This window comes from Rhinopithecus roxellana, chromosome 10, assembly GCF_007565055.1.
Source record: "Rhinopithecus roxellana isolate Shanxi Qingling chromosome 10, ASM756505v1, whole genome shotgun sequence".
Taxonomy (NCBI): Eukaryota; Metazoa; Chordata; class Mammalia; order Primates; family Cercopithecidae; genus Rhinopithecus; species Rhinopithecus roxellana.
Genome location: NC_044558.1, coordinates 86295881 through 86322153, shown reverse-complemented (window position 1 = coordinate 86322153; position 26273 = coordinate 86295881). Strand labels below are relative to the sequence as shown.

Genomic DNA, 26273 nt, shown 5'->3' with positions numbered 1-26273 from the left:
TGTCCCCACCCACATCTCATCTTGAATTGCAGCCCCCATAATTCCCATATGTTGTGGGAGGGACTTGATGGAAGATAACTGAATCATGGGGGCAGTTTCCCCCATACTGCTCTTGTGGTAGTGAGTAAGTCTCAAGAGATCTGATGGTTTTATAAAGGGAAACCCCTTTCATTTGGCTCTCATTCTCTCTTGCCTGCTGCCATGTAAGACGTGCCTTTTGCCTTCCACCATGATGATGAGCCCAGCCACGTGCAACTATGAGTCCATTAAACCTCTTTTTTAAAAAATAAATTACCCAGTGTCAGGTATGTCTTTACCAATAGCCTGAAAACAGACTAATACCAAAGGGCAGGGGGAGAGAAAGGTTGGAGTCTCTGTTCCCAGTCTCATTTTCACTACATGAACTTGGTTGGTTGTGATTCTCTGGTCCTGGCTCCTGTCACACGGCATCTCCCTACCACCAACCTCTTCACTGCCAGTCGCTGCTCCCCTTTTGTGCCCTTTCAGGGTGGTAACAGCTCCCTGCTGTGGCTAACCCCAGGGGACTGCATGATCCCTTGTAGGGGGATCTTTGCAAACAGTCTGTGCAAATAGTCCCTTTATTCAACTCCTCCTCCAATTCCCAATTTGAGTGCACCACCTCTTTCCTACTCAGAGCCCAGTTAAGATATAGAGACATTGCTTGGTTCATTGCTGTGTCCCCAGCTCCTAGAAGAATGTCCAGCACAGAGCAACCACTAACCATTCAACCATTTATTTGTTGAATGAATAAATTATGATCCCTGAAGGTGGCAAGCCTTGGTTTTTTATTGTTTTGTTAAGGACTCACTGGCATCCTCTTTATTCAGCCTTGCAGCTCAGCTGTTGGAAATCAGTCATGAAGACCATTCCTCCCACCTCATCTGTCCATGTTCAGCAGTCCTCAAACCTCCCTGTTCTCATTTATTTCAGATAACAATTAGACCCTGTCAGAAAAATTTTTCTTCTGCTCTTGCCCTGGGTAGTTTGCAGGGGTGGAAAGAAAAATAAGTGATACCCTCAGAAAAGCATCCTTTTTGATTTCTGAAAACCAATGTTTTTCCTGCCATTCTTCTTTTCTTTACACCCATTTGTCAGAATCAGTCTCCTAAATTAGTGCTAGAGGGTGCTTGCTGACCAGGGTAATTCCACTCTAAAAAAAAAAAAATATTAACCAGTAACACAGTAAGCCCTCCAGAGCTGTTTAGTCTGGGGAGCCATGGTGCAGTTGCCCCAAAGGTGCATGTCTTTAGGGGTAGCTGTCTGAGGGCTGCTGGGCATAATGACTAAGTGGCAGCATTCCAGTCCTGGAAAATGTGTGGTATTTTCTCTCCAGGGTTTTGCAGAAATGACGCTGTCAGATAAAACAATGATTTAATGGCCACATGACAGGAGCCTTGAGACTAATGGTACCCAACTCAGAAAAATGTAGGAGACAACTGGAAGGCAATTACGAAACAATCCGTGCCTACAACTCAGTCATTACCAACCGAGTGTTGCGAGGAAGCCTCTCTCCTTTGGAAGGTCAAATTCTTATGGTTCCAAGTGGTTGGGAGCAGAGCCGGTGCTGGAAAACACAGGGTGGATATTTCTATGGAGAATTCTCCAGAATCGTGTACATCACACAGAGCACTCCATCCTCCTCCCCTCTTCTCCCCCAATTCTGTCTCTCTCTTTCTCCTCCCTCTCTCTCTCTCTCTCTGTTTCTCTCTCTCTCTCTCTCTCTCTCACACACACACACACACACACACACACACACACACACACTCCAATTTAAATGATTCAGCTTTTCCACTTTCCAAACCCAGTCCTCACAAAGCTTTGTTTACGCAGGCTAGGCAAAGTGATATTACCTACTTGACAAGTAGCTTTTGATTAAAAACACTGAACTCTGCCCAAGTAATTGTGCCACACACATGAAAATCATTTGAGGGTCTGAAGAGAAGTTCCTCTTTGCCCCGAGGAAACCTGAAATATTGTGTTTTTCTAAACAACAACAACAACAAAAAAACCCTCTGTCTTGCATAGTTTGAACAAAACTTACATCTATGCATTCTAGCATTTGCTAGATTTTTCTATAATGAGCATGTGGGCTATTTTCCAAACATTATCTTTTTTATGACAAAGCCATAAATTCACTCATTTGTGTTGCTAAAAGGACAAGTGCCATACATAAAAAAGCACAAGTTTCTCTTAACTCTCACCCACTGCCCACCTCCCAGCTCCAGAGGCAAATGCTTTTATGTATATGATGTGATTCCTCCCACCTCCTTTTTCTATAGGTATGAATGTGTATATATATGAATCTTTACACATTTTATTTTAAGGATTATTTTGTTTTTCGTAAATGGGATTATACCATATGTATTTATTTCACAACTTCTTAAAACTTAAATGTCTTACAGATCTTGGAGATGTTGGGATCAGCACATAAAAATTTACCTAATTGCTGTTAATGGCTGCCTCAAATTCCATAGTGTTACTGAATCACAGTTTATTTCCCTAGGTCCCCTCTGATGCACATTTCAGGTTACTCTTAATGTCTCACGATTACATGCAACGCGATAATAAAATAGTTGCGCATTGCCTATTTGGGCACATAAGCCCCCATTTCTATATGGGAGAGATAATTATATCAGTTAAGATACTTTTGGCTGCAAATAAAAGAAGATCCCAGTGGCTAAGCAATAGGGTTTTATTTTCTCATGTTAAGGTGAACTCTGAAGGTTAGAGCAACACAAAGATGGTTAATTCCGTGGCTCAATGTCTTCATCCTGGAGCTAGGCGCTTTCTTTCCATCTTTCTGTTCTGCTTCTCTCAGAGAGTTGGGAATGCCTCCCCCAGGAATCACATGATGGCTGGAGATGTTCTAGGCGGCATGTGCAGACATGCCTCTTCAGCAGGCCTCAGATCCCCTTGGCCAGGATTGAGCTGCAAACTCACACATACACCTGCTACTGGCAAGAGGAATGAGATGACCGTGACTGTCATGGACCGATTGTGATTCCTTCTCTTGTTTTAGGAAGAAGAAAGTGAGAGGAAACAGATTTTATTAATCAAATAAACCTCCAGAAAATTTGTACCAAATCACAGCCTACTTGAATATCCAAGTACCAGTTACTTCACATCTTCATCCACCCTTTAATAAGGCATTTAACTTTCTGCCAGTGTGATGGGCAAAGAGGACATCTTGTTGTTTTCTTGTACTTACCTGATTGTCAAGATTGAGGATCATCTATGTATATTCATTGTTTATTTATATTTTCTCTTTGGAGAGTTACCTATTTGTATTCTTTGCCCTATTTTCTCTTAGGCAGTTTGCTGCCTTTTCATTGATTTGCAAAGTTTCTATATGTACCTCTTCGAAACACATATAATCAGGACATTTTAAAAGGTTCTCAAGAATAAACACTTAAATTATGTATCTTTGTTCTTACTTTGATTCTCAAGTGCTTCTATAACAGTTTGGGGAGCAGAAGAAAATCCATTTCATGGAATAGGTTGTGGTGACATGCTTTCTAAATGGTGTGCTTCAGAACAAAAGTTCCTAGACAGATGTTAAAATGCAATTGGAAAACACTGCATAAAATATCCTACTTTTAGAGTGTCACCATGTACAAACAGCATAGGGATCAGCTCTGTTTTGATCGTGACCACTACCTTCCTTGTGAGCTCATACCATCATTAGCCCTCTCTGAGTCTTACTTCACTCATTGTAAAATAGTCCCCTCTTGGCTCTTCCCATGCTCACGCACATTCGTGGCTTCCCACAGTAGCACCTGTGGCTCTCTGTCTGTGTTCTGGGGCAGTTCATAAGGGACAAGAAGGCAATGCCTTAAGGAGCATCCCTCTACCAATGGCAGACAAATGATAACAGATAAGTACCTGAGTTGCCTTGCCTTCAGATGCAAGAACTCTGAGACATCTTCTATATCAAGAGTCAACAAACTACAGTTCACCAGCCAAATCTGGCCCACGACTTGTTTTTATAAATAAAGTTATATTGGAAGTCAGCCACACCAATTTCTTTACATATGGTCTACGGTTGCCTTCATACTACAAGGGCAGAGTTGTACAAGCGACTGTATACCCCCCAAAGCCTAGTATTTATGGTGTGGCCCTTTCTAGACAAGTTTGCTGACTCCAACTCTATATTATTCCCCTGTGGTGCTAGCAGGGTTGAGCCCCAAGTTGCCCATAGTGGTCACCCGCTTGCTCATTAACACACCTTCCTCTCCTTGTCCCACTCTCCTATGGGGGTTTCCCAGGATCACCTCCCAAATACACTACTTGTGCTCACCAAGCTGTAACATACTAGACTTAGAAAAGAAGTCTAGGCTTAGAAAAGAAGCAAGTAGAGTGGGAAATGGCAGGGGACTGTAGACCATGGTGAGTCTGAGCCCCTGAGCCCCAGACCCAAGGCATCTTTAGGGTTAGCCCCCCCAACCTCCCATCACTTCCACAAATCACCACCAAGACACAGGCATGCACACATGCACACACATACACAGAGCAAGCTTGCCATTCATTTGGGTAGTGGCTTTGCACACATTACCATTAGTGGCTGATAAACTGAAAACTAAATGGAAAATGCAAATGGAAGACAAAGATGCTTTTCTCTTCTCTGCATCAAGGAAAACACCTTGACTTCTGGCCGGTGTGTGACCACATGAAAGAAGTAGACTTTCTCCATAGGGAAATATGTCTATTTAGTCTGTAATGATGCATATTTTCATATATAAAATAAATAGGTCATCAAATATCTCTCCTAAGGGGGGAAGGGCTCCTAACATTTCACTATTACATGTAATGCTACCATAATGCCACTCTCAAATCATAGAGGACAAGGCTTCAATATACCTCGCATCTTCCCGTCTCCAGGCATTTGCACAGACTATTCCTGCTGCCCAGAACATTCCCTTAATAAACACACTTTTGTCCTTTTTGGGTCTGTTTAGATACCACTTCCCCAAAGACACCTTCCCTAATCCTCCCTGCAAGTTCTCCCCATCAGTAAGCAGATCAGGGCCCTATAACACTGTGTTTCTTGTGCTTACTAAATGTATCTATCCTGGTACTCACTATAATAACCAAATAAATGTTTGTTTAATGTCTTTCTCTCCCACCAGTCTATACATCACATCTCTCATGTTTACAGTCATAGCCCCAGTGCCTAACATTTACTGGATAATCAATATATTTTTTAAATAGATGAATCAGTGAATGGGTGAATGAATGAATGAATGGACAAATGAATGAATGTGGATGGACCCCTCAGAGAATCCAGTGGCCATTCTTTCAGTATAATTATACCAAGATGAGTTCTTTGATGACCACAAGAAGCTCTCTGCTTCTCAAATTCTAATCTGCAAGAGGAATCACCTGGAGATCCTTGTGGAAATGCAGATTTGAACTCAGCAGCTCGAAGTAGGGCTGACACTTGCTTTTCTGACAAGCCCCCAGGTGACACAGATGCTTCTAGTTCCCGAGCCACACTTTGAGTAGCAAGGAATTAGATGATCTTAAGCAAGAACAGTGGCAGGTGCATTTATTTTTAAAGAGCTCATTCCTTTTGTCTTCACTGACATTTATTTTTACAAAAGTTCTAAAAAGCAGCAATGCTTCCAGGTGGGGCAGCCATGCCACTTGACTTAATTTCCTGCTGTTTAACCTCAGGCCAACTAGTCAGACCTCAGTATACATTCAGGATTTTGTGTGATGCCATTTCTCATTTTGGATTAGGTCTTAACCACGTTCCTCAACAAAGCACCCAGTTCTGCATGACTTTACTTTTTATAAAAGGTGAGGGGAGAATGTGAGGATGCTGAGATGAACCAAATTCAAGACGCATCAGAAAATGGACTCTTACCCACATGTCTCTGAGGCTATTCTGAGCTCCTCTAAGCCACAGTGGGACCAGCAGCACCTACTGTCACCATTCATGCCAGTGTGACTTCTTTTTCCAAGTATGTGTCTATGTGTATGTGTGTGTGTGTGTCTTTTCTCAAAACGCCATCCACATCTGGGTGCTTTCAGTACTCAGAGAGGATATTCTGAGCTGCAGATCCTGAGGACTTCAACACTAACCATGAAATTGCTGAAATACCAGACAAGGCCTCAATGTCTTAGGCATGATATAACATGGATATAATGTTAGAACTTGGGCTCTAGCCTCAGAATGATCTGGATTGGAGAACCACCACCCATACCTCATAGTTTTGTGCCTTTGGGCAAATTACTTGTCCCTCTTGGGCCTCAGTTTCTGCCTCTGCACAATGACAGCAATAATAACCTCTACCCAAAAGGGCTGTTGTGAATGTCAAACAGAAAAATGCATGTAATGTGCATGCCGCGGAGTAATGTGCATGTAATGTGATACTGCGGTGTCTGGCACCTAGCAAATGAGAGCTATCGCTGTTGTTGGTACCCCTACAGAAAGCTAAAAGAATTTTGTTGTGTAGGTTGACAGGGCTTTCCTGTATTAGAATTAGCGAAGGTCCAGTATCTTTTTCTTCCCTCTGAGCCCTGTAGAAATGCTTGGTCTGAAGTGGCCGCCTTCTGGGAGCCTTCTGCAGTGGGGTCCCGCAGCATACCAGTGAGTCGTGTGGCATATCTGAGTGCTCAAGACAGCTGTGCATTCTAATGCTTTGCTCCACTGTGCAATTCGGTGTGCAGTATTGCAGAGATCAGGGATCAAAACCCAGGACAGGGCTCTGGAAGTATTCAGCTATCTGTGATTATAAGACCAGCCAACTCAGGCCCCCTCAATCATAAGTAACATAAATCCTTTCAGAGATCAAGAGAGGGGGATTTATTCTAGAAACAAGGGGTGTCCTGTGGAGTTCAGAGGTAAGAGCTGCTGTGGGACCTCCTAGTGGAGTGGTCCCAGGACCTAGGATATCATTGGCCTAAGATATCCATCACTTCATCTTCCCCCAAATCCACCCTCTATAGCCCAGCAGACATGGAAGAGGGTGCAGCTACTCACGGAGACCCTGTTTCTCTGAGAACTGCCTCCCATTGGACTGTAGCCAACTTTGAACTAAGTGACACAGCTCCACTCTCTTCACCTCTGCTGTGAAGAGAAGTGGACACTTGACCCAAGCTGGACCAATAAGGTTCTTCCCTGAGAGTCTGGAATTAAGGCTGAATTAGTCCTGGCTAGTTTTCTCATCTGTAAAATGGTGATAATAATAGTAACATTTTTCTAGTAGAGTTGTGATGGAGATCAAATGAGAGATGCCATGTCAAGTTCTTACCCAACACAGGGCGCATAATAAGCACTCAATAAAATGACTGTTATGATCATTGTTATCCCCAATACCAAACACCACAGCATAAGGCCTAGCACAAAGTGGTGCTCAATAAATATTCATGGGATGAATGAGTCAATCAATCCGGGAATGCCACAGGCTGTAATCAGCCACGCGAGTTGATGCTCAACCATAGCACTGCATGGACCACATGTTTGTACAAAACCTCTCTCTGGAGAACAGTAGACTTTGCCTCCTAAACAAAACCAAGGTGAACATCCTGACCCTGGGTCTCCTGTTTGTGAGGTGCAAGTGCTATATAACAGTTTTGTGGCCAGGTGCGGTGGCTCACGCCTGTAATCCCAGCACTTTGGGAAGCCAAAGCAGGAGGATTGCTTGAGACAAGGAGTTTGAGATCACCCTGGGTAATATGGCAAGAATCCATTGCTACAAAAGTACAAAAAAAAATTAAAAAATCAGATAGTCATGATGGCACACGTCTGTGGTCCCAGCTACTTAGGAGGCTGAGGTGAGAGAATCACTTGAGCCCATGAGGTTGAGGCTGCAGTGAGTTGTAATCGCACCACTGCACTGCAGCCTGAGTGACAGAGCAAGACCCTGTCACAAAAAAAGAAAGAATTCTGAGGGTTGCCAGGTACTCATAATACATTTTACAGCTCATTAAATCTCTAGTTAGACAAACTCAATCATGTGTTTTTGTTAAAATGAGATTTGGGCCATTTCAAAGATTTCATCGTGCAGGAAATACGGTTTAAGTTTTCCTTGGAAAGGGAGGAGGGGGAAAATGCATTTCACAATAGCATCCAAGAGTTCCACAGCATATTTCTGATTTTATACTTCCTGCAGTCATTCTCTCTTTCACAAATGATTCGTTGTTTTGCTTTCACTGCTCCCGAATAGTATTTATTTTGTCTGCGTCTCCACCTACGCCCTAGGCTCAAAAATGCACATCCTGGAGATTTGTACCTGCATTAAACAGGGAGCATGTTTATATTTTTAAAATGTAGCTGCAGTAAACAACTTTTGAAATGTACATGGAATAAATGCAGATGAACATGCTTAATCAACTCGCCCTTGGAGAGAAAGACACAGGGAAAGCTTTGCAAATGAAATTTTCTCCCAGTGGCTTAGAAAAGAGCCTTCAAAGTGGCAACTCGTGCCCACACCTGGACAGGCTTCAAGAGGAAAGAAATATCAGTCTGGAGCTTCCTGCTTTTGTGTGACATTTTCAGTGAAGGGATATAGAAAGGAAATAAGGATTCATTTAATAAATGACACAAGGTCAGATGACCTCTTCTGGTGCAACCGGGCTACAATGAAGCCGTCAGACTTTAACCAGCACCTTCAGAAAGTGAGCACTCACACACACCACCTTTGGTGTTGTAAAACAGTGTTTAACAGCCCTGATCATCTGGAGCTTAAGCATTTTAGAGTCTCAAGATGCTGGAACTATGACAGGCCCTTAATAGGCCCCCAGAAAATATTTGTGGAACTACTAATCATCATGCTAGATAAAAAATGACAGATTCCATTTACCGATAGCTTGCTACATGCCAGCCATTCTGTGTTCACTAAGTTTAATTGTTACAACTGTACTGCAAAGCAAGTATTGTTATAAGCACCTTCACCATAGTAGAAATGAGAATGTAGAGGCTCAGAGAAGATAAAGGACTTGTCCAAGGTCACTCCACCGGGAAGCAGAAGCTTGAAGATTTGAAACCTATGTCTGTCTGATACTAAAATCCACATTATTGTCTCTTGTCTCCCCAACGTCTCTCCTTTTTCTTCTTAAAAGCATTTTCCCTAGTTCCTTCTACCTGTTACAAAGGAAACAGGAGGTAATTTCATGCTTCAAGGGATCTGCAAGCTTAGCGTCCACCCACCATGTGGTAGTCCAGGCAGGGACACCATGCTTCCGGCAAAGCCAAAGGAGACCTCTCACTGCCCCCCAGGCATCCCCTAAAAGCACAGTTGCACTTTCTAGTTACTCCCAGAATGAATACCCCCCTGGATATACAGAAAACAGTAATTCTCATGGGTGACTGAGGTATGGCATGCATGACCATATGGGCAACTGGTGTCCCCAAGACTGAATAGGAAAATTGACTATCTTTGTCTTTCATGTCCTTTTTGTCCTTGCCACCTTCCAGCTGTTGCATCTCCTGTTAAATAATGTCATTTCCCTGCAACTTTCATTTAGTCAAGCAACAAACACTCATTGATCCCTTACAAAGACAAGACCAGCTCTGATCTCAGGATCAGACCCCTACCTGAATAGAGGCAGATGCAAAAAACAAGTAACTTTAGTGCATGAGCTCAGTGTTCCAAGAAGAGAGACTTGATCAATATGCTCTGGAAACACAGAGAAGCATGACTAACTCAGCCAGTGGAGGGAGAACTGAAGAAGGGGGTGCTTAGGAAGGCTTCATAATGGTGATGATATTTAAGTTGGGTGTTGAAGGATGAGTAGTTTTCCAAGTGAGAGAAGAGAGAAACAGCATTGCCTACAGAAGGTATAATGTGTTTCCAGGAGCTCAGAGTGTTTCAGAAGTACTCAGAGTGGCTGCAGAAAAGAGTGTGTGTCAGCAGACATGCAACCAACAGATGCAAAGTCATGAATGACTCTATAGAACACCCTGAAGAATTGAGGCTTTGCTTTGTGATCCATAGAAGCCACTGAAGGGTCTTGAGCAAGAGCATGTGTATCAGAGAATTCTTGCACCACTATAAAGAAATACCTGAGACTGGGTAATTTATAAAGAAAGGAGGTTTAACTGGCTCACAGTTCCACAGGCTGTACAGGAAGCATGATGCTGGCTTCTGGCAAAGGGAAAGCAGGCCCGTCTTACCAAAGAGGGAAGAGAGAGAAAGAGGGGAAGTGCCACACACTTTTAAACGACCAGATCTTGCGGTAACTCAGTATCACAAGAACAGCACCAAGGGGGAAATCCACCCCCATGAACCAATCACCTCTCACTAGGACCCACCAACATTGAGGATTACAATTTGACATGAAATTTGGGCAGGGACAAAGACCCAAACCATATCAGCATGGTAATGAGTTTTATTCTATAGAAAGATGGTACATTAGTTTTTAGGGCTGCCATAACCAATGATCACAAATGGGTAGCTCAAAACAACAGATATTTCTCCTCTCCCAGCTCAGGAGGTAAGAAGTCCAAAACCAAGATGTCAGCAGGGTTGGTTCCTTCTGGAAGCTCTCATGTTCCAAGCCTCTCTCCCAGCTTCTGGTGGCTCCTGCAATCCTTGGTGTTTCTTGGCTTGTAGCCTCATCACTCCAGTCTCCACTTCCATCTCCACATGGCATTCTCCTTCATCATGTGTCCTTTTCTATTTTTTTTTTTTTTTTGAGACGGAGTCTCGCTCTGTTGCCCAGGCTGGAGTGCAGTGGCTCCATCTCAGCTCACTGCAACCTCCGCCTCTTAGGTTCAAGCGATTCTCCTGCCTCAGCCTCCCAAGTAGCTGGAATTACAGGCGCCCACCACCTCGCCTGGCTAATGTTTGTATTTTTAGTAGAGACTGGGTCTCACCATGCTGGCCAGGCTGGTCTCCAACTCCTGACCTCAAGTGATTCACCTGCTTCAGCCTCCTAAAGTGCTGGGACTACAAGTGTGAGCCACTGCACCTGGCCTTATCCTCTCCTTTTCTTGTAAAGACACCAGCCATCGGACTTAGGGCCTAATTTAGTATGACTTTTCTTGACTAATTACATCTGCAAAGGTAATATATAAGGTCCCATTCTGGGTGGATGTGAGTTTCAGAGGGACACTATTCAACCCACTCCAGATCGTGTAGAGGTGAGAGTGGTAGTGGGAACCTAGGAGACCAGCTGGAAAGCCAGCCCCACAGAGGGGGAATGGGTCATGTATGCAGCAGTGGAACAGTGACCCACTGTCATACCAAGGACTTTGCGTGGGCCCTTTCCCAGAAAGAAGGGGGTCATAATGACACAGTGAGTCCCATTAGAAGGGACCTCAAAGATCAAATTGGGCCAGGCACGGGGGCTCATGCCTGTAATCCCAGCACTTTGAGAGGCCGAGGCAGGAGGATCACTTGAGGCCAAGAGTTTGAGACCAGCCTAGGCAATATAGCGAGACCCAGTCTCCACAAAAAAATTTAAATAATTAGCAAGGCATCTGGTGTGTGCCTGTGGTCCAAGCTACTCAAGATACTGAGGCGGGAGGATCACTTGAGCCAGGAGTTCCAGGCTGCAGTGCGCTGTGATGGCACCACTGCCCTCCAGCCTGGGCAGCAGAGCAAGACTCCATTCCTTTAAAAAAAAATCAAATTGCTCACTTTTCTTTTTCACTGATAAAAGTGGTCATGGACACTATTAAGTGGTGAAACTAGCATTTTACAATTAGATAATCTGTCTTGAGGATCCCTTTATAGTCTTAAGATTGTTTAATGCATGCTGACTCTTTGTAGGAAGGTTTCATTTAGGCCTTCAAGAGCTGAGAAGCTTATTGGCAGAGCCTGTAATTGTCTTAATAGACAGCATTTATTAAGCACACACTAAATGCCAGGTGCTATGCGAGGTACCTAGAATTCCCTAGCTGTAATTCTCATACCTCTAAAAAGAAAGGCAATATTATGAATGTCTCCTTTCTACAGATGAGGAAATTGATGCATGGGGAGGTTCTAACTTGCCCAGAGTCACACAGTGATGATGCTGACCTGAAATTTAGGGCCATGCAATGCCAAAGGAAGTTTTTCAAACAAACAAAAACTATTGAGAAAAAAAAATAGAGGATGAAGGGCAGAGGGTTGTGAATATTTCAATTCAAGAGGCCCCCATTTATCTTGATCCCAAAGAAGAAGTCTTAATTTATCCTAGTTTAGGATAAAGAACCAGCTCTGGAAGCCTGGATGACAAACTGGGGTCACCCTCTTAGTTCATGGGGTGCTTAAAAGGAGATGCACCCAGGACCCAGATGGGCATCCTCCTGCTGAAACAGGGAACTGGGATCCAACTTAATTAATCTTCTTCTCACTGCCAACATTTCCCTTGCCCTCCCATCTGTTCTTTTCTCCAGGGATTAAGGGACCTTTACAGTTCCAGCTCATTCAGAATAAAGTTCCTTCAAATGAGTGGCCAATTTCTTTTTTTTCCTTTGAGCCTGACATGCAGAGCCAGCTGTTGACTTAGGAAACTCTGCCAACAGCGCCTGTCGGGTGCAGACCTCATCTGGTGTCTGCTTGGGATTTTCCTTTTAATTATAATTATACTTCAAAGGGAATCTGGAACTTGCAGAGCCAAAGATCAAAGCCTCAAGAGGGGCTATGTTCTCCCTAACAGTCCCCAACAGGGCTCTGAAGACAGGGGGAAGGGAAGGATGTAGGCGATGCCATCAGCCTGATTAACCTCAGCCCTCCCACATCGCACCCCGTGTTCATATGGCTGCCACCAGGCATCCAGCTTAGCCAACTGGTCCCTTCAGTGTGGCCAGAGTAGGAAATTACCTATGGGGTATGATCTGAGGATGGAGCAGCATAGTCCACACTAAAACATACCCCTACACACCAAAACTTGCTACTTGCCTAAGATTACACCATTTGCCAAGCATCCTTTTAGATTAAGTATCGTGCACTCCATGCTCTCCATTTTCAAGGTGAAAATGCTACTAAGCTAGCGATGCCATGTGTCACTCCCACCTTAGTATAAATTAGCCTACAGGTTGGTTTCCATAGTTCAGAGCAGCATGAGGATATTTAGCACTTGGTGGAGGAGGATGATTGGTGGAGAAGAGTAAATATTTCAATATCGCTGAAAGGGGAAAGAAATGAAGGAAACCAAAATGTATTAAGCACCTACTGTGTGATAGTCTTTTACATATGTGATATTATTTGTTTTCTTAGCAACCCTCTAAAGTTGGCATTATCACCCACATTTTGTAGTTGTCTCTCCCCTCCCAGTTGAGTTTAATCCAGTGGTTCTCAGACTTTAACAGCCATAGGAATGCCTGAAAGTGGAGATTCCTTGGTCCGCACCAGAGGTTCTAATTCACCTGATCAGAATGTAGACCATGAATTTGCAGGTGTAATAAGCTCCCAAGTGATGCTGCTGGCATTGGTTCATGGACCACAGCTTGAGTAGCACTGGTCTTGGCCAGTCATAGCTGTCTTGTTCACTTAGCCAACAACTGGTTCAAATGATGGGCATCCCGGAGCCCATTTGGGCCAATGGGTAAGGGAAAGAAGCCTTGACCCTGGTTGCTGCCAGAAGCCACTTTACAACCATGAGGGGAAGATGTCTAAGGATGAGGCTAATTCTGTGGGCAACTGACTCTGTGCAGAGCTCAGTGACATGACAGACCTTCAAAGTCAACCCTGAAATCCCAAATCCTACTCTGTACTTCTGGAGTAATAAATTTCCTTATGTGTAAGCAAGAGTGAGTGGAGTTTCCTGTTACTTTTGGCTCAAAGACACTATCAACATTCTCAGATGAAGAAAGAGGGGCTTGGTCCAAGGCCCATGGTCACAGAGCTGGTTACCCAGGTCTGTGTGATGCCAAGTGTCCTTCCAATTTACCACACTGTCTGAGGGGTTTCTCTCCCAATACCTGATGTGACTCCTCATCTACTTTGGCACAAGCATTTGAGACCAGACCCATCTAATCTCCTACCAACAAGAGGTTCAGGATCCCATTCAACCATCCAACTGTCCATCCATCTGTCCATCCATCCATCCTTTCATTCATCAAGCATTTATCCAACACTTGCCGGGTATCAAATCCTGTACTCAAGGCTAGGGATCTACTGCAAGACAAGACGTAATCTTAGCCCTGAAGGAGCTCAGATCTAGAGGAAGAGACAGCCCCACAATCTCAGTATCTCTTTCTACATTCAAGACACGGGCATTGAGATCAGCCTATGGATGTCCAGATGTCCAGTTGTTGTGGGTTTCTAAGGTGTTGGCAGATAATAAAAGCTCAGTCTTCTTTTGTTTGACTCAGATAGATTTATCCACTTTTGGAAGGTTGAATTTATTTAAACATCAGTAAAGCAATTCAAGTATCCTCAATAATGGATATCATATAAATATTCAACCATCACATTTCTCTGTTTATAAAGCATCAAAGCGCACAGCACATTGTAAAGCTGCTAATTAATTCTTGTAACGCCCTGGTGTCATGAGCAAAAGGCAGATAATAACCCTATTTTACCAGTGGGACCAATGGCCGCTGTAATTCAGTAACTAGCCTGTGGTCATGTGGCAGATCACCTGCATTTTATACCTTCATTAACAGCACAGTTTATTAATTGTAATAATCACATTCACCATTAACATTTATTGAGAGCCCCCATAAACCTGGCTCTGTCCTGAGAACTTTATACACACATCACCTCATTGATTCTCCATCACAAGCCTATGAAGTAGGCTCTGTGATTATTCTCACCTTGCACACAGGGAAACTGAGGCTCAAAGAGTAATCTTACCTGCCAAAGACCTGGCTGGTGAACTCAGGTCTGTATAACTCCAAATCCCATACCCTGCCCTTTGACTTACTGCACCTCCGGGGTGACATGTTGGGAGGAGAGGATCGTGTATTCTTCCATTCCTTTGCTGTGTGACATTAGGGAAATTCTCCAGCTTCTCTGAGTCTTGGATTGCACATCTGTTGGTGAAGCAGAGAGAGTACAAGCTTTAGAGCCAACGTGCAGTTTGTGTTTGAACCCCACCTCTGTTCCTTACTCTGTCATATAACTCTGGAAATTAACCTCTCTGGACCTCTGTTTTCTCTTCTGTAAAAGAGAGATAATGGCAGCCCTATCCCACAAAACATATTGCAAGGGTAAATGGAATTAACATGTGTAAAACTAAGTGGGTAGCACATAGTATGCACTTAGTAAGACACTTAGTAGGTAAATGGCAGCTGTTTTTAGTGTGTCTGTCATGTGATGGAGGTGTCGTGTTGGGTAATCTCTCAATGCTGATGATCTCTGATAATTTTTAGATGAACGATCTCCCATGGATTTTGGTTTAGCCACAGGAAACTAGTGTAACTCTCCAGGGGTGTAGTTTGGGGTTATCTCGACAAAAATATTTGCAATATGCTAACAAAATTATGGTCAAATCAAGATCCTGCTAGTTGCAAATGATAGAAAACCCCAATTCAATGTGGCCTACACAAAAGAGAAAACTATCTTCAAACATTATCTCCAGATACATACTCTTCTTTCTTCTGTGTTGCCTTCATTCTCAGGCAGGCTTTACCAAGTTGATGGCCAAGATAGTCACCAAGAGCTCTAGGCTGACATTCTTCCATGGGAGCAACCCCAGCTGAAAGAGATCTTCTCTTTCCCAAGAGCAGCAGCAAATGGCCTGAGACGAAATACTTTGGTCTTTCTTTGGGTCTCAGACTCATAAAAAACTAAGATCATCCCTGAAGCCAGGGAGGTGGAATATTCTGACTGACTGGGCCTGCATCCAGTGTTCACCTCTGAAGCCACATGGATGGAAGGTGAGATAGGAAGGCTCCCCGGGGAGTTGATTGGCGCGTCTACGCCTTGGAGGAGACTAGTACAGTCTAGCTGCCAGTCTGCAGATTTCCTGGGCTTGGAGTCTAAGAGCATAACGTAGAGCTTTAATCACCGAGTTGCAAATTTCCTAGGCTTAGAGTCTAAGAGCATAACATTGGGCTTTAATCACACAGCTACAAATTGGTGTCCCATTCCCAATCACAGTGGCCTGGGGAGAGTCCCAGCAGCCATGATCAAACCCCTCAGCCCATCTTCCCTCTGTGCCCTCAGCATAAAATTCCAGATCCCAGCTGTTGTCATATTCATGATTTGGCCCTTCCTGCAGCTCCCTGGTTCCTCACCCCTCCCCTCCACCAACCCTATTGGGATGCTCCAGCTGGACTGAGCCACCTTCACTATCAAGCTCTCATTCACCTCCATCCCAATCTTTGCAAATGCTATCCCCTCTGCCTGGCACATCTTCCTCCTTCCTCTTCTTTTATTTATTTTTTCAACTGAAAAATGAAAAATTGTATATATTTATGGCATACAACATGATGTTTTGATGTATGTGTACATTGGGGGATGATTGAATCAAGCTAATTAACATATCCATCACCTCACATACTAATCATTTCTCATCCTTCAGAACTCTACTCAGACTTAGAAGTCATTTCGTTTAGGCCAGGCATGGTGGCTCATGCCTAGAATCCCAGCACTTTGGGAGGCCGAGGTGGGCGGATCACTTGAGGTCAGGAGTTCGAGAACAGCCTGACCAACATGAAGAAACTCCATCTCTACTAAAAATACAAAAAAGTTAGCTGGGCATGGTTGCACATGCCTGTTATATCAGCTACTTGGGAGGCTGAGGCAGGAGAGTCACTTGAACCCGGGAGGCTGAGGTTGCAGTGAGCCAAGATCACCCCACTGCACTCCAGGCTGGATGACAGAGTAAGATTCTGTCTCCAAAAAAAAAGTCATTTTGTTTATCCTTCTGATTGTCCCTCTACCCTTGCTGGGCCAGTTGTGCGCTCACACCCCCAGCTCCCTCACTCCCACCACAGCTACATCATATGGTATCGTAACTGCTTTATTGTCTGCCTACCTCCCCCTCAGCACCCTGCCATCAGTGAGACTCTGAGAGGGAGTTTTGGGGTGGGTGTGTGCTTCCTAGCTCTTAGCTGGGACCCCCAGAGGGGATCAGGAGGACCTTTCTGAATGGAGAAATATCTGGACAGTGAGGATGATTTATTGACAAGTCCACAGGTCAGAAGAGCAAGGAGCAAGGCACCAAGTATGAGCCGGACTTGAGAAGGTCCTGGTTAGTTGCCAAGAGACCCCAACAGGGTTGAGGACAGGGAGGTCTCTTGGAGGTTAGGCAGATAGCGCACTCTTGAATCTCAGCTCTTAACCCAGCTCCAGAACAATAAGAGATCTAGAAGGTTGTGCCCAGCAGTGCCCCTTAGAGACAAAGATCCTCACCTCTCCCTCCCCAAAGGCACATGGAGATGGTTTGAAAGAAATCTTTGCAGTTCCCACAAAAAGCTTGTGCTCTGCAAACAAAACTGCTCCCTCACCTGCCTTTGTGGCGTTTGGCTCACCTCCTTCTAATTTGCATGATGAACCTGCTTGGGTCTCTGATTAGCCCCAGGAAAGCATGAAAATGAGCATTTGACATCATCAAGGGCATCCACGCGTGCACCTCTTTGGAGAAAGGGGCTCCTCTATTCAGGCTTTCACGTCTGAAAATAATAAGCAAGTTCAGCTCATTTCTCCACCCCAGGCTGCAAACTGCAGTCTTCTGTCTCCGCGCACACCCCCAGGAACCGTGTTTGCTAACGATGAAGAGGAAGGTATTTTGCTTTTCAAACAAGCCTGAACCCCAATTAGTTTCTCAGAGACTTGATCCTCATTGGTGGCAACTGTGGTTTCTCATCCAGCGTTGTTATTGATTTGGTCAGAAGTAATTAAGGAGATAATTCTTACTCAATTACATTTCCCTGAATTTCCTGAGGTTGCTAACTCTGTTCCCCGGCTGTATTTTCTTTTCCAAATTAATTTTGTCTTGACTCTGAAATGAGCATGGCTATGACAAGGCTTGTTGTGCTTGTTGATTTTCGCAGGAACAAAGTAGGGCTCTGTATTTCAATGCCAGCTAGGGCTGTCAAACTCTCTTAGTTCTTAGAAAATTAATGTAAAACATACACAGATTTTTAAAAATATATATATCATCAAAAATCTTCTGCTGTAAAGCAGGAGTCTCTCTTCCCTGCCCTCTTCTCATCCTTGATGGCACACCTCAGGGCAGCCATGTCTAACGCTTTTTGCTACTTCTTCCAATGACCTGTGCCTCTAAATTATATGTTACCTGTGTTTCTTAGTGTATGCATTTAAGACTTGAATAATTTTCTGCTGTGAAAGATGAGGATCTAGTTCCTGCATCCCCACACCACTCCCCACCCCTAACTCCCATCCCTCCAAAAGTAGCCTTACCTTTAGCTCCCCTAGTGGTTAATTCTGTAATTTAAAAATACAGATGAGGCCAGGTGTGGTGGCTCACACCTGTAATCCCAGCACTTTGGGAGGCCAAGTTGGGCGGATCACCTGAGATTGGGAGTTCAAGACCAGCCTGACCAACATGGAGAAACTCCATCTCTACTAAAAATACAAAATTAGCTGGGAGTGGTGGCACATGCCTATAATCCCAACTACTCAGGAGGCTGAGGCAGAAGAATCACTTGAACCAGGGAGGTGGAGATTATGGTGAGCAGAGATTGTGCCATTACACTCCAACCTGGGCAACAAGAGGGAAACTGTCTCAAAACAAACAGAATATATATACATATATATATATATACACACACACATACACATATACACACACATATACACGCATCTCTATACACACACACACACACACACACATACTCATATACACGCATCTCTATACACACACACACACACACATATACACGCATCTCTATACACACACACACACACACATATACACGCATCTCTATACACACACACACACACATACACGCATCTCTATACACACACACACACACATATACACGCATCTCTATACACACACACACACATATACACGCATCTCTATACACACACACACACACATATACACGCATCTCTATACACACACACACACATATACACGCATCTCTATACACACACACACATATACACGCATCTCTATACACACACACACACATATACACGCATCTCTATACACACACACACACACATATACACGCATCTCTATACACACACACACACACATATACACGCATCTCTATACACACACACACACATATACACGCATCTCTATACACACACACACACATATACACGCATCTCTATACACACACACACACATATACACGCATCTCTATACACACACACATATACACGCATCTCTATACACACACACACACACACACACACACACACACACACATATATAGAAAGAGAGAGAGAGAGGATACATTTGTGCTTCTTGCCTCATTCACCCTACAGAGTGTCTTTGACTCCTTACTTTGTGGAAGAGATGAGGGTCTCATCAGCTCTCCTTGCATCTTTACTACTATTTTTACATTGTCAAGATCAATAGCATTCACATGCCATACCCATAATTCAGTTTCCCAGGCTTTGTCTCTGAGTTGTCTAAAAGTTGAAAAATCAACACATATTTAACTTCATCCCTTCACCCACTCACTGAACAAATAACTGCCAAGAAGCCACTCTTCGTTTGGCATTGTGCCTGAAACCAAAAACACAATGTGACAAGGTCATACTCCTCACATACAATGCAATGCTAGAATCCAGAGGAGGAGAGAGAAAACACAGAATTTACAATGTAAGAGGAAGAGCTGCTTAAATCAGTGGTTTTGAATATGTTTAAAATATGAATACAAAACGTAATAAAAATAAGCTGAATATAGCAAAAAAAAAAAAAAAGGTTTTAAATTGGAGCGGCTTGGTTTTCTTTTTACTTCATAAATATAAGCTAAGTCTTGCTGCTCCAGCCTCACCCACTTACCTACATACCCCTATTGATCCTCAGGCTGAAGCCGGAGCACCAGAGGATACAATACACTAGAGTTTCTATACTTCCTCCAGGGACTGAGAGATGGTGACAGGCATCACGGTTGCATTTTGGTTTCATGTTTATAGAGCTCCTTCATCAGCAGTGAGTATAGCATTCAATGTTCATAACACACTGGCTGGAAATACCACTTTAAGGACAGCTGAGGACAAATATCTTCTCATCATGAGAGGTGCCAGAACAGTCACCATGATGCCAGTGGGGTCAGCAGAGAACACTGAGGGGACATCCAGGGCCATAGAGGGGTATATTCTGACTGCCCTTGGCATGAATGTCCCATCCAGGTGGGGTGTGTGTACGTAAGTGGAGCATGACAACACCAGAAGCCAGGTGACCAAGTTCAGTGGGAAAATTAAAATTATAAGATGATGTATCTGGTCAGGCACTGTGGCTCACACCTATAATCCCAGCACTTTGGGAAGCCAAGGCAGGACGATTACTTGAGGCTAGGAGTTCAACACTAGCCTCAGCAATATAGGGACAACTCACCTCTACAAAAAAGAAAGAAAGAAAAAAATTTAATTAGTCAGGCATGGTGGCATGTGCCTTGGTCCCAGCTACTTGGGAGGCTCAGGAAGGAGGATCACTTGAGCCCAAGAGCTCGAGACTGCAGTGAGCCATGATCGTGCCACTGCACTCCAGTATGGGTGACAGAGCGAGACTCCATCTCAAAAATAAATAAATTACTAAAAATATGTTGTATCTATCCAAGCACACATGCAAGCATATGTACCAATTAAGAAAGCCCCAGATTGTTCTTCTACTTGCTTACTTTGCAAACGACCCAGTAGTTGTTTTACTTAATGATCACCACAGGTTCATTTCCTGACTCTGTAGTTAAATGCAGTCACTCTGCCCCTCCATGCCTTGGTAGTGATTTTTTTTTAACCTATACAATGGGCACTTCAGAAGGTATATTTCTTATAGCTCTTGCCCAAACTAACAGTTAGCAAATGGCAGAGCTGGGATTTAAAACCAAGTCTGTCTGAATCTAAAGTCTGTGCTTTTCAGTACTACAATCTACTGTATCCTGTGGTAGTTCAGTTATGGAATGATCTTGTTTACAACCAAGTCATGCCCAGGCCGTGGACAAAAAATTAAATTAAATTAAAAATAAAAACGTTTTCCATGCTTTATTTTATTAAAAATGGAAAGGTATTTTTTTAATGCATATGGGAGCCAGGTAATAGCTCACACCCTGAAACAGACCAACGCATTTTTCTTGCCAATAGGGGAGACTGATACAGTCAAAGAAGTGCTATTAATTTTGTGACTAGCCCCTAAAGAGAAAGTAAATGAGTTTATGTAACCCAAATCATCAACTGTTTCTTGTGGGGAGTTTATTACTGTATAGCTGTATTTCAGTTACATATTTCCATGTGACAAATTACTCTAAACCTTAGCAGCTTAAGGCAACAAACATTGATTATCTCACAATCTCTGTGGGTCGGGAATCTAGGCACAGCTTAGCTGGGAGCCTCTGGTTCAGGATCTCCTGAGGCCACAGTGAAGATGGCAGCTGGGCCTACAGTTATTTCAAGACTCAACAGGGAGACGGCTCACTCCTGAGCTCACACACTTGGCTACTGGCTGGTATCAAATGCTTTCTGGCTGTAGGGTAGAGATGTATTAGGTTGGTGCTAACATAATTGTGGTTTCTGCCATTTAAAAGTAATAGCGAGAACCACAATGATGGTGGACCTCTCCCAAACAGAAGCTCACAATTTGGAAGCTGTTTTTTTACCCAGATCAAGAGCAGGTCCCCAAGACAGAAGCCATGTTTATCCTGTAACCTCATCTCAGAAGGGACATTGCATCACTTTTGCCATATTCTAGTCATTAGAAGTGAGTTACTGGGCTCAGCCCAACCTCCAGAGGAGGGGATTACACAAGGGTGTGAGTACCAGGAGGTGGGGATCCTGGTGGGTATCTTAGAGGCGGCCTACCACAGACTCCGGTGTAGGGGAAAGCAAAACCTAGATCCTGATCCTCACCAACCTAGGTGATGGGTGCCCCAGGATCTCCAGGAGAAATAAAAACAGAGCACTTGTCTTGGCAACAGTGTTGCTCAACCTCAGCACTCTTTGACAATTTGGAGCTGATACAGCTTTGTGGGGAAAGGACTGTCCCATACGTTGTAGGATGTTTAGCAGCATCATGAGCATCTACTTACTAGATGCACCCTCCCCCACCCCAGCAAGTTGTGACAGCCTAAAGAACTTCAATAACACCTTGGAAAGTTGCCTGGTTATCTACTGAAGGTCTCCCTTGCAGTGAAGAAGAGGAGGCATTGCAGCCACCAGGCAGCAGCAAGCCCTTAACGAATGACATCTTTATTGTCCCCAAAATGTGCTCCAGCCCTCACACCAACAATTAAGAAATGCAAAAAGATAAATGATTTGACATTTTGCAAACATAGAAGACTGATTTCACTCAATATCCATTTTCTTGTGTTCTAATAAAACTTTATTCACAGAAACAGGCAGGCTTTTCTGTATCTTCTTGGTCCTCTATGTTCCTTGACAATTTTCCCCTGTGTCAGTCTTTGACCTTCTAACCTTCATTATCTTAGTATCCTCTTCTCCCCTCCTCCTTCCATGGCCCCCCTCTCTGTCTCTTTCTGTCCCTGTCTGCCTGCCTCTCTCTGTGTGTCTCCTCATTCTTTCTCTCTCTCTGCCCCCTTTCCCCACCTCCCTCTCTGACAGCTAATTCAACACTCCTTACCTTAACTTCCAATTCCATCCTCTTCTCAGAGCTCCAATCCATGCATTAATGATAGGCTCTTAGCCACCATTCTTGTTCCCAGATTCAGCTCCAAAGACTCAAGAGTTTGGCATCCACCTGCTCCAGCCTCCCTATAGTCCCACGATACTCAATACCCTGACACTCTCCAAGATACATTGTTATGTGAGGGGAAGTCAGGGCACAAACAATGCTGCCATGTGTATTTGTGTAAAGGTAGATGCTAGTGTTGGAAAGAATGTGTGTGTGTGTGGGTGAGTGTGTGCGTGTGTTTCCAAATCTCTCTGGAAGGATACACAAGAACTTGATAACACTAGCCATTTCCAGGGAGGGAAATGAATGGTTTGAGGACAAGATGGAAGTAATACATTTTTAAAAGTGACATACCTTTTGATATGTTTTTTAAACCATTTGAAAATACTGCTTGCTTTAAAAAAAAAAAAAACTAAAGTAATAAAAAACGCAGCGACAGAAAATTCAATGTTTCATCTTCATTTATTCACTGGGCCCTCACCCCTAAGTTGATTTTCCTGAAATGGCTTCTAAGCACCATTACCAGCTCCAGGAATGTTCTCTCCTGCCTGGTGACATCAGGAAAACCTTCACCACCACACCCCAAAACACACACACACACACACACAAACACACACATCCCATACTCTGCATTCCAACCATTCCAGCTCCTTCCGGTTCCTTCTGTCTGAAACACCGATAGGGCAGAAAAAGTAAAACCCTTTACCTCACCCATCACAAGGGTCTTGGATGACATCCCCATAACAAAAGACATATTAATCAGAGAAAAGCTTAACAATTTTTTCGAGACGGAGTCTCGCTCTGTCGTTCAGGCTGGAGCGCAGTGGCATGATCTCGACTCACGGCAGCCTCCGCCTCCTGGGTTCAAGCGATTCTCCTGCCTCAGTCTCCCGAGTAGCTGGGACTACAGGTGCACGTCACTCCACTACACTCAGCTAATTTTTGTATTTTTTTTAATAGAGACAGGGTTTTGCCATGTTGGCCAGGCTGGCCTCAAGTGATCCACCTACCTCAGCCTCCCAAAGTGCTGGGATTGCAGGCGTGAGCCACTGCGCCTAGCCAAATTTATTTTTTTAACCAAAGTTTTACGTAACATGGGAGCCTTCAGAAATGGAGACCCAAAGACCTAGGGAAAATTGTGTTTTTATGCTAAGTCTGATGAGAAGAATGGATAGTGGTAGAGAAACATGATTGGACAAAAAGGGGTGTGATCTAAAGGTAGTAAACCTAAGGGGAGGTGCGCTTAGGAAGGTCTGTTTGTTCACATTCTTTTCTGTGTCTCTGTAAGACATTTTTCCCTCAGGTATGGGACCAGAAATGTGTCACATAGAACCATCAGGGTGGAAGGGAGGAGGCCAGACAGTAGCCCTTCTAGGTTTTATGGCTTGTTTTGGGAGAGCGAAGTTCTAGTTTCTATGAGCCATGTTGGGGGTGAGAAGTCCCATTCATGTTCTGAACCTGGGAGGCGGAGGCTGCAGTGAGCCGAGATCACGCCACTGCACTCCAGCCTGGGTGACAGAGCGAGACTCTATCTTAAAAAAAAAAAAAAAAAAAAAAAAAAAAAAAAAAAAAAAAAAAAAAAAAAAAAAAAATTGTTATGCTTTTCTCTCATTAATATGTCTTTTGTTATGGGGATGTCATCCAAGACCCTTGTGATGGGTGAGGTAAAAGGTTTTACTTTTTCTGCCCTATAGGTGTTTCAGACAGAAGGAACCAGAAGGAGCTTGTTCTCACCTTGGGGGTGAGACATTCCAGTTTCTACGATCTTCTCTGGGAGAAAGAGGAGAGGTGGAAAGAAAGTCAGAGAGACCTTGTTTCTGAGCCCCTCCCCATCTCTTTCCATCCAAAATAATTAGCATGCCAAGGCACCATGTTTTGGGGTCTCATGTTCTGAGCCCTGACACACCCTTCCCTCCAAGTTTTTGTGTTCAGCACAGTCTGAATCGCTGCCAACAACCCTGCCAGCCCCCACACTGTATTTGGTGCCTGCACTTCCCTACATTGTAGTTAAGTCTCTCCTACTAGACCACCAGATCCCTGAGGAAAGGATGGCCCCTTGTTTAGCACCATATCCTCAGACATTTTCTAGCTCCTAATAGATATTTAAGAAATATGTGAGCTGTTCTTGCCCCTCGATGAGCCTCAGAAGGTAATCCATGTAAATGACATCTAATGGCACCCAGGGGACAGCATCATAGAATTCATGTCCCAGCATCCCTGGTGTCACACTAAAACTCAGCCCAAGAGTTCAGCCCCATCCAGCCCCGACCAGCTCTTCTGAATCTTGGCTCTTTTCTCTTTCACCAGTGGCTTAAGCTCAGCTCTGCTTCTGCTTTTCACATAAAAAAAAAAAAAAAAAAAAAAAGAGATTGAAAGTTATTAGCCAATGGGAGGCTGTGTTTCTTTGGACCTTCAGGGGGTTCCCTTGATTGTTGCAGAGATGTCAACTTTATCTTCTTCCAGGGAGAGAGAAAACAGATGGAAGCCACATGGGGGCTTAACCACCAACACACATTCGTCTTATCAGGACATTGGCAATGTGAAAGGATACTTTCTTGGGTCGCTCTTTGTTTCATTTATCCAGGATGAATTGCCAAATAAATTTTTTCATTTCCAAGAAAGGAAGTAAATTGTGGTGTAATATGCAATAAAGGGAGCCCTGCGGCCAACTGGATAAGTTCGAACTTCTGGTTCTAGCCCTCACTCACTCACTGGGTGGCCTCTGGCAAGTTATTTAACTTCTCTGGGTCTCAGGGCTCTTAATCAGAAAATAGGGATAATAATAATAACGCTACCAACTTTTGGAGTGGCTGCGAAGATTCAGTGAGCAAAGGCAGGTAAAGCCCCCCATGCAGGAATGGCAATGGGGTACCATTGATGCTGCTGTTCCCTCCTGGGTCTGTGACAGACATCGCTAATCAATCCCAGACACTTCTTCTGATAAGTCTGGACTGGAGGACGCTCCAGACAGAATGACTACTCACGGGTAGATTGAAGCTGGCCCTCAGATTGGAGCCCCTTTGCCATCTCAAGCTTCCCACATTTCCAGACACACCATTTGCAAGGTTCGCGATACAGAATAGAGCGGTTGTCACATCCCGGGGCTCCTGTTTCCTGAAACTCCTCCAGGACTTTGAACAGCAGCCCCTCGCCCATAGTACAGATTCCCATTAGCTCCCAGAGTCTGACAGCTGGACTGCTGGCCCCTCATACCTAGTCTTTCAGAAGAGCTTATGAGATTAATGTATTTGATTAATTTTTTTAACTGGGTGGATAACACATTAGCTGCTGGCATGCCAGCTCAGTCCCAGGGCTGCTGGGGGCTCACCGATGCTGGCAGCCAATTTCCATTTCAATCAAGTGAGAGAAAAGGGAGACAGCGATGGAAAGAAACCAGGACTTGATTGAAAGCTATGGCATCTAGCGCCACCTACTGTTATATCGCTGCATCGCTACCTTTGCAGACCATCGGGTCACTGATACTCTTAGCCCTTAAGGCATTTTGGGGGGAACATCTTCGTAATCTCACGCAAGACATATTTTTCATTCATAGCTTATAATTGATTCAATGTGTATAAACTACAGGTACTCCTGGTATA

The 26273-nt window shown here is 44.0% G+C and overlaps 1 protein-coding gene and 1 long non-coding RNA gene across 2 annotated transcripts in view; one reads left to right on the top strand and one right to left on the bottom strand.

The window, feature by feature from the left end:
* The window catches only part of CCDC60 (coiled-coil domain containing 60), a 208026-nt gene that overhangs the window by 48832 nt on the left and 132921 nt on the right, over positions 1 to 26273 (top strand). The window lies entirely within an intron of this gene.
* The window catches only part of LOC115900022, a 204747-nt gene continuing 193306 nt past the window's right edge, over positions 14833 to 26273 (bottom strand). The window contains exons 3-4 of the long non-coding RNA XR_004059706.1: positions 17378 to 17518; positions 14833 to 14932 (exon numbers count right to left, since the gene is read on the bottom strand). This is a non-coding gene — a long non-coding RNA (uncharacterized LOC115900022). The remainder of the gene's footprint in view (positions 14933 to 17377; positions 17519 to 26273) is intronic.